General features: G+C 39.7%; 2 pseudogenes; both read right to left on the bottom strand.

Annotated features, from left to right (window-relative positions):
- Positions 1-2,602: 2,602 nt before the first annotated feature.
- Positions 2,603-3,371, bottom strand: LOC149168509 (5'-adenylylsulfate reductase-like 3 pseudogene; annotated as a pseudogene).
- Positions 3,372-3,437: 66 nt separating this feature from the next.
- LOC149168510 (puromycin-sensitive aminopeptidase pseudogene) lies at positions 3,438-5,478 on the bottom strand (annotated as a pseudogene).
- Between the last annotated feature and the right edge of the window lie 4,235 nt (positions 5,479-9,713).

Raw genomic sequence — 9,713 nt, forward strand, 5'->3', positions numbered from 1 at the left:
GTAGTGTAGTTTATAGTCCCACGCCTCCTTTCAGCTTCCTGGAGTGCTAAGACTGTGCTTCCACCATATAGTCATCTGGCTGCATCCCTAATGTATGGATTCAATAATCTTCCATTTACCTTCCCTCGAAATGGATCTCCATTCAACTTCACCAGTTGAACTGATCCACCATCGGTAATCTCCTTAATGACATATGGCCCCAGCCAATGCATTTGAAATTTTCCTAGAAATTTATCGAACTTCTTATCATATAATAACACTAAATCATTTACCTTGAAGGTGCGTAGTATGATGTGCCAATTGTGCCATGCCTTTTCACGCTCCTTTTGAACTTGCTAATGGAATCCAACCAAAAATCTATCCTCTTCCAGCTTTGTTAGCTATGCGAGCCTCTCTTCCAGGGCTTCGTGATCTGCCATTCCTGTGAATGCTACTATGTGTAGACTAGATACAATGTACTCCATCGTCATCATAGCTTCTACAACATAAACTAGCCTAAAAGGAATTTGTCCAGTCAGCATTTTTCAAGTCATTCTATAAGCCTATAGCATCGTGGGTATGTGCACATCCTAGTCATTTCTTTGTTCATTTCAAACCCTCGTCAGTGTGTTCTCCAATATCTTATTAAATTCTTCAACCGTCCCATTAGACTGCGGGTGATATGGCGTACTATTTTGGTGATAAACTTGGAATTCCTTTGTCAACGCACTAATCATCTCATTAAGGAAATGCATATCTCGATTGCTCATCAAAATCTTCGTGCAACCAAACCTAGTCAGTACTTACTCAAAGATGAACTTTGTTGTTGTTGCCGCTATACAGTCCTTCACAGGTTGTGCCTCCACCCATCTGGTCAAATACTCTGTCATGGTGATGATGTAGTGTGCACGTATCTTCTTTCCTAGAGTCTGAATGGGTCCTACAAAATCAATCACCCACTTCTCAAATGGTTGTAATGATAGTTGCGGATTCATAGATAGTGTTATCTCAAAATCAAGCCCTGGAAGGCTGTAGACCAGGAAGACTTCAAGTAACTGTTTCAAACCAATCTTTTGACTAAGGCTTAGCCTCCTTAGCCTGAGAGGGCTCTCTCAAAGGGTTATTGATTTTAATTAAGAATAAGATGGCTAACTCTTGTGAAATAACAGTGACAAATATGAATGCTGGAAAAACATTAAACAAGTTTCCATTGGGCCTATGGAGTCAACAACAACTCAGTAAATAATGATACTGCCTTTACATAGAAGTTAGGGCACTTAGCATTTAGATGTTCAGAACACAACACACATATGGAACCACAGCTCATAAGTGCACACAGGAAGTCAGAGCACAATCAGTGAATTCTGAGTGATTGTACACATATGCAACTGTAAAAAAGACATAAAGGAAAAGATAACATCATACATTATGAACATATAAATCCCTCATGAATCCTGAGAAGTAAAGAAGCCCAAATTATATTACTGAAATCTGTCTTTACATAAGCCAAAACAATGCTTTGTTTATCAAATTTCCAACCCCTATTACCTTGTTGTTTCAGCTATATATAGAATTCTTATTCTAATTGATCGAGATTCCTCCTCCAGCATGAGGGGAATTCGATCACTACCTCTAATGACACCTATCAACATTTAACTAACTAATAATTGCAACAAAGTGCTGACTGTAGTTTTTAAGAGTTCTAAATCTACTATGACTCTAACTCTATATTATATTCATGATGGCTTCTCTTCGTTCTTTGACATCTGGAGTTTAGCTTAGATAGATGAGATGGATGTTTAATGCCCCACATTTACCTTGGATGCTGAATCTTTTAACTGTTCAAAGTATTAGGAGATGTCCCTGGTTTCTCGGTTTCAGTTTTCTCCAAAGTACTCGAATGCACAGAAACATGTCTTCAGCCTTTTAATAACCCAAAACATGGAATACTGCCACGTTCTTGATGTGCTGTGAGCTTCATCGATGGACATGTGTGCATGGCAAAAGTTCCTTGTATGCAAATCGTTTGATACCTCTTGAACGGTGATAAAGGGACTTTACAACAGAAATTTAAAATTGAATCGAAATATTCCACCTTCTTAAAGCATCCACCTGTCTTGATCTGATTGACTATTGTTGTTCCAGCGGATGTCTTGCGTACCCTTTTGGTGTTTCCCTTTCAAAATTCCCTCTCATAATACAAAACTGCCTATCTGTGTTAAAATCATCACCTACAGCAGTTTCGTAGCGCGCTACGAAACTGCTGAGTTATTTAAAATAACTTGTTCTCCTGCAGTGATTATTTGAGGAAAGGATCTCAGAGGTTCTTGGAGTATGCGAAAAGTTGCAATTGCAGTAAAAACTCAGCCTGGAGTAAACTCTATATGCATCAGTACACATGAGCCAAATGATATAACATAAACTGCAAGCGGTGATAAACACAAAAGAAAAATGGTTATAGCAGCATAATACATAAGCTCCCTTATCCAAATGCGTTCTTTACCACGAGCAGCATCAACTTTCCTATGAAACCATTCATGCCAGGCCTGCAACTTAATAATCTTCATGTTGCTTATTGCTTCATCAGTGACCTTCATACGGTTATCTTTGAATGAAATGAGCTTCTCGGTCATAGACACTCCTTGCTAAACTTCAGTCTGATCTTTGATTACAACATGTATTCCCTTGGTGTTCTGACTTATGTGCACGAGCAAAATTCCGTCCCCTGCTAAGTCCTTAATGAGCTTCACTAACTGAACCAACTTTACTTGAACTGCCTTCACCAAGAGAAACGGAAGCTAAAGATTTTGAGGCCCATGCTTTTGCATTCATAGCTCCTTCTTGGAAGTTTCTTCTTTTACAAAATTTCAGACTACTCTTAATTCTATTAACATTGAAAATGTTTAAAACCTGCTCTATGAATGTCGGATGATTCTCTCTCAAGGCTGCCCCATTTTCAGGCCAAACGTGTCTCTTCCAAACCCTCTTCGCCCATATTAATAGCTTTGGGAATAGAAACTGAAGCATTCTCAAAACCAGGAACATGATTGCTAGTATCAAATATGTATCCTCCTGCAGCAGCTTTTCGGGAGATTTTGCCCACGAATATGGGCATTGTACTGCACTTTCGACATCCTTCACCATATCAAGGCCTCTCAAGCTGCTGCTACTTGCTTGTGGAGTAAAGTCTGGAGAAATAGATTTAATACCTGTAATATTTTCATAGAAGTGACAGATAGAATCCAGCCTTCTTGATCCATGATAACGCACCTTTGATGTCTGGTTTTGTAGGAAAAGTGCTGGGAAACTGTGAACTCCGAAGAGAGTACCTGTGTTATATATTTCTGTTGTTTAGAGGCTAGGAATAGACAAATAACCATCACAATTATCATAGTGGCCAAGCCAGCCAGTGCAGCAAGTCAAATCAAGCCAAAGACAATAAGAAATGCAATGGATATCTAAATTGGCGTTGACCAAAGTTCATGAACACGTCCCACCATGACATTCACTATCTCCACATCAACTGACATATAGTTCACAATTTTCCCAATTAAAACAGTTTCATCTGCCTCCGCAATTTGCAATGCTTCTTGCAGGATGTTTACAAGCTTTGTCATTTCTGGCTCATTCAATGAGGCAAGGTAAGCAAGGGCTGTATTTTTCAAAGCACGTCTTGCCATGCTCTCGTGATTAGGATCATATTCCTCTAAGCTTCAGTTAGTTTCAACAGCTCTACAAAACTCTGCACGCAATTCAGATGCGAGTTGTTTTCTAACAAAACGACGAACTCCGTGAACAACATCTGGATCTGCAACTTCCATGAGGTCCATGATTTCTCCCTCTCCAGGTAGAGTGATTGCCTTTGCTATGAACTCTTTGTCCAAACTCGAATCACAAAGAATACTTCTTAGTCCATTGACAAATTTTGGGTCCACACTCAATGGTTGATTCTGTTGTGCCTTATCTACGAGAGAGAGCATGAGTTTTCTTGCCAATGTCTGGCCAGCCTCCCACCGGTTAAACTCATCTGAATCATGTGCAAGTAGAAAGTACAAATCATCATCAGTGATATCTGAAACAAGACGCACAGGAGCACTATAATTGCATAGTACAGAGAGAATTGGTCTTTCAGGAATGTCAACAAAGACAAACTCTTCTTCCTCCTTTTCAATACGGAGGATTACTGTTGAAACAAAATGACCTTCACTAGTAAAGGACTGCAGAGATCCTTGATTATATACTGATGAAAGAGGCAGATCTTTTCCGTTGAAATCCAGCAACCCAATGGCCACAGGTATAAACATTGGTTCTTTCACTGATTGACCTGGAGTAGGAGGAATTTCTTGCCTGAACTTAAGTGTATAAGTATTTCCCTCAGAGTTGTAGGATGATTGCATTTTTAGAACAGGAGTTCCCGCTTGTGAATATCATAACAAGAAATTTGAAAGATCTGCATTATTGGCATCACGCATAGCAGCAAAGAAATCATCACAAACTACTGCTTGCCCATCATGTCTTTGAAAATAAAGATCCATTCCCTTACGAAACCCTAATTGCCCTAACATGGTCTTGTACATCCTGACAACTTCTGCTCCCCTCTCATACACCGTTACAGTATAGAAATTGTCCATCTTGATATATGAATGTGGACGCACAGGGTGAGCCATGGGACCAGCATCCTGAGGAAATTGATAATTACGAAGCTTCACCACATCTCCAATTCGCTTAACAGCACGACTGCCCCTGTCAGATGAGAATTCCTGATCTCTAAAAACTGTAAGTCCTTCCTTTAAACTTAATTGAAACCAATGCCGACATGTTACCCTGTTACCAGTCCAGTTTTGGAAATACTCATGACCAATAACACCCAAGATAGCAGCATAGTCTGCATCGGTTGCAGTTTGTGGGGATGCCAAAACAAGTCTTGAATTAAATATATTTAGGCTCTTGTTCTCCATCGCTCCCATGTTAAAATTAGGTACTGTCACGATGTTAAATAGATCAAGGTCATATTCCAGACCAAAGACATCCTCATCCCATTTCATGGCCGCCTTAAGGAAATACATGGCATGAGCAGTCTTTGATATATCATCTGCAGGAGTCCAAATGCGAAGTGAAACTTGGCATCCTAATCGTGTAATGAATGTATCATTTCTACTGACTAATTGGCCAGCAACCAAAGCAAATAGATAACACGGCTTCTTGAAGTTCTGGTTCTGCACTGGCAGCAATTACAATCATCAACAGAACCTTAAATACAGATTTCTCTGCCATAAGCTGTGTCTTTGTTTTTACCCCAAGGTAAACCTTCATAGTTGATTTTTCAGTTCTGCGTCTTGATGGATCAATGGATGACATCAGCATCGTTCTCAAAAGTCCTGGAGTAACTCCTTCACCTGTAATATTTCCCTTCAGATTCAGAACTGATGACAAGCATATACGTAGGAGCTTGAGAGTATGCCTCCTATAAAATGCATCCACCCCAGAGCTATTTTTCATGACAGTTGTTATGGATTTGAACAAATCCCCAATTTTGTAGCGCAGCCTAAAACATGTTGCGCTGCGAAACTACAAAAAGGCTTTATGCGCTGCGGAAACACTTCAAAATTATTTCATAAGCTACGAAATAACCTAAAGAGCTTTGTGACACATAGTAGCTTTTGAACAAAACTGACACATGGCTATGAGACGGGGATGAATGAGAATGACCGGTGATGAATGAGAATACATAGTTGACTCAAGACTCTAAAAACAAAAATCAAACTTAGACTAGCACCGAATTCTTTTACCATCAAACTAATGTGAGCGGTTTTGAAATTAGAATTCTTAAGTGATAACAGATAGCTCATCCCTCCATGATTGCCTACCCGTCCTCTGAGAAGCATCACCTGCCTTACAATAAGCCTTGGAATCCTTATGCAGCGTTAGCCACCATAGCCCAATGCGTAAAATATTCTACATTGTTGCTTTTCCTTCATAATGTCTTTCTGCAGCTCCTCCATGATCTTCAGTGAGGATGTCATTCTATTCAAAGTCAGGTACATAATGTCACAGAATTTCATCTGAGCCCATTTTATATAAATGCCCTACAATGACAGAAACGTTTTTCGTGCACACCACCAACTCCTTCTTTTGTTGACTAGTATACCCTTCTGGAGCCATCCCCGTCATTAGGAAGTGTATGATATCTGCAAAGTGATTGTCCTCGACATGCACTACAAAGAGCTACACATCAAGAAGTCCTTCCTCCAAATTAGTAGGCTCCTCTCCTATTTCAATGCATGAAAAATGATTTGGTCTGAAATTCAATCATCCTGGCTTCACAATAACTTCAAAATCATATTCCTGAAACAACAGCAGCCATCTGCATATCTTCCCCCCCAACACAAGCTTGTTAACGAAGTACTTCAATGCAGAATGATCTGTATACATCTTAAAGTGTCCGCCTAGCAAGTAAGGTCTAAACTTATGGAGCAATACACCATAGCCAAACCTTCATGCTCTATCGTTGAATAGTTCTTCTCAGCTTTGGAAAAATTCCTATTTGCAAATGCTATAGGGTGATCCAACTCTCCCTCACTGGACTGTGTAAGTACTACCCCAAGTGCAATACATGACGCATCCACATGCACATGAAATTCCTTGTTCCAATCCGAGAAGACTAGGATCGGCGCAGTGACCATCTTTTCCGTTAACACATCTAAGCTTTGTTGACAATCTTCATTCCAACATAATGTAGCATCCTTCTTTAGAAGATTCTCCATCGGCACGGTAATATGGGCATAAATCTTAATGAACTTTCTATAGTATCACATATTCCCTAGCATTGTGCGCGTTGTTTCAAACTTCTTGGTGGCTCTAAATTAATTATAACTTCTATCTTAGTTGGGTCGACAATTAATCCTTGTTTGCACACCACATGGCCCAGCAAGATTCTGAACAAACATGTCTTCAAATTGAGTGTGATCTGATATGTCTGGCATGTATCCAGCATCAATCATTGTCTGGCTACATGGAATTTCACCAGCCCAAACATTATCCAATTGTCAAAGTATACCTCTATAAACTTGTGAATGAAGTCCTTAAACGCCACGATGACTATGCATGAAAATATCACCAGCATGTTCTTCAGTCCAAAAGGCATTATAGTATACTGAAAGCAGCCCCCACAGTGGTGAAGATCATCTTACTTCTATCCTCAGGCATGATATTGATATGACGGTACCCTGAGAACCCATCAGTGAACAAATATGCTTCATGTCCTCCTACATTATCCAACACTTTGTCGGTGAACGGAGTTGCAAAGGGATCATGTACACAAGCTTCATTCAACTTCCTGAGATCTACTCATATCCTTATTTCAACCTTCTGCTTATTTTCCTAAACTACATTTGGGCTCACCTAGTCAGATTCTTTGACCGGTTCAATAATACCTGTGGCAAGAATTTTATCCAAATCTAAGCGGACGTTTTCTGTATACTTGGGGTTGAGGCGATAAGGCCTTTACTTGATCATCTTCATTCTTGGTTTCAACATTAATTTAATAACTTCCAAGTCCCCTATTATCCCTTTCAAATCTAAAAACTTCATAGGGAACAAGTCATGATACTCGCGGAGAAATTCAGCGACCTTATCTATTGTTGCATCATCCCAGTAATCCCTAATCTTTGCAAATTTCGGCTCTGTCTCTTTCCCAATGTTCACCTGTCTATTTTTTAACGACATAGTGATATGTGGATTTTCAATTTGCAGTCCTTTAACTTTTCGGTGACCTTTAGTCTCTAGGATATTAGTGTTCCTTGGATCCTTGTCCTCTTCTTCGGTAGCCACATTGTAGCACTTAGCACTCTAGTGTGTGGCGCAGTTGGGTGGTCCAATCTGGTTGAATTAAGTCCAAGGGATCCTACGATATTCTGAAGATCACTTCCATGACTTCCTGTAATGCCTCATCAATATATTCAAATCCACCCTCAAAGTTAAATGTCATCAAGAACCCCTATTGCAAAACGTCCCCTTCTTCAGTGCCATGGCGAAGCTCTATTTCCAAGTAACAGTTCATTGATATTACATCAAAGTATGACAAAACAGGCGCACCCATTCAAGCTAAGGCTCCTCTCCATAAACCTTAGTCCATTTGGCTAGGAGATCACATGGATCATCCCTTCCATCATATTTCTCTGTTAGTCGAACTTGTGGGTGACCAAACCAGAATCTCATCTTCCTTACACCAGGATGCGGGCCCAACTCCAGTTGCTTCAATACCTTATAAGCCTTTGGGAGAATTTTTTCATTGGTCACCAGGAGTTGGAGTTGACAACTTTCGATATTTAATTCATCATTGGACTGTCTCATAGAGGTGATCCGGTGAAGTTGTATGGGTCACGTCCGATTGGGGCAAGCATATCTTCCCTGCTTGTCGAGCACTACCTTGAGGCCCTGAAATGCAACAATGGGAAGATAGAGATTTCCAGTGTGTAGGATTTGACACTGAGTGTGCTTCTATTGACTATCAATAGAGTGGTGGGGTCCCAGGCGAAACATGAGAAACAAGTCAAAGTTCCTTTATTCCATTGACTACATATCTCCTAAGATCTTCAACTAGGTAGAGGCCATGAAGATGAACATCAAGCACCAGTTTTCCAAGGCCAAGGTAGGGAATATGAAGAAATTTGGCTTCGGATCTATACTTGTGACCTTATTCCTAGAATGAGTAGCATTGTTCTAGTATCAGCTGACTAATGTAGATCCTCCTATGCCACATGATCTGGGATGGCCCATTAGAGTTGTTTGATTTCCAGGATCACCAGGGGTCAACATATGTCATACTGACATGCATTCTTTTCATGGCTACGATGACAAAAGATTGTTATGGAGAACTGGCCATACAACAGCACTAATTTCCGTGAAAATCCAAATATGCCCTTACTAGATGGAGAGGACTTCGATGACGAAGGTAAAAAACCAAATTTTTAATTTTGATATTTTTTAATTGTTTTTGGTATATATGTGCTTATAACATTTCTCTTGTTTATACAGATGTTGGACCAGAGCGACCAGCTGGGATGTCCCCGATAGCCAGGTGCATCGCCCGCCTTATTTATGTTGTTTTCCCTTATTAAGAAGGAAGCGACAACAAGGAGGAGATCGCAATGAACCTTGAGGGGTTAACTCATGGTATCCTAGAGTATGCTCGAATAGGAGACATGCCCCTTCGGCACCAGATACACATGGTGGGAGTCTTATATCGGATCCGCCAATTGCTGAGTCATGTTGCATGAGCTGTCTCATGCTACCATGACCGCCATGCTCATTAGTTCCTAGGTCTAGCACTTACATATTTTTTGAGGCCTACGTGCCACAAATGTAATTCTAGGCACACATATTATTTTTTTTGGTTTTGATGTATCAAATATTCTCACCATATATATATATATATATATATATATATATATATATATATATATATATATATATATGTTGTATTTTCCTGTTTATTATTGTACAAATGGTTTGTATTATCTTTTACATGTCTCGTAAATGTCTATCCAACACGTAATTAGCTAATGCATCTATCGATGTATTCATACATCTAGGAATATGATGATATGTAATATGATCAAAACACCTTTCTAATAGACTGATATGGAGATACATTCTCAATATTTGAGGGTTCTTGACAGAATATTACCCATTGAGTTGAAGGAAGACAAGCTGCGAATCCAGGTTGGAAACCA

This window comes from Pinus tabuliformis, chromosome 4_2, assembly GCF_031772625.1.
Source record: "Pinus tabuliformis cultivar Carrire ecotype Pingquan chromosome 4_2, CPIR1, whole genome shotgun sequence".
Taxonomy (NCBI): domain Eukaryota; kingdom Viridiplantae; phylum Streptophyta; class Pinopsida; order Pinales; family Pinaceae; genus Pinus; species Pinus tabuliformis.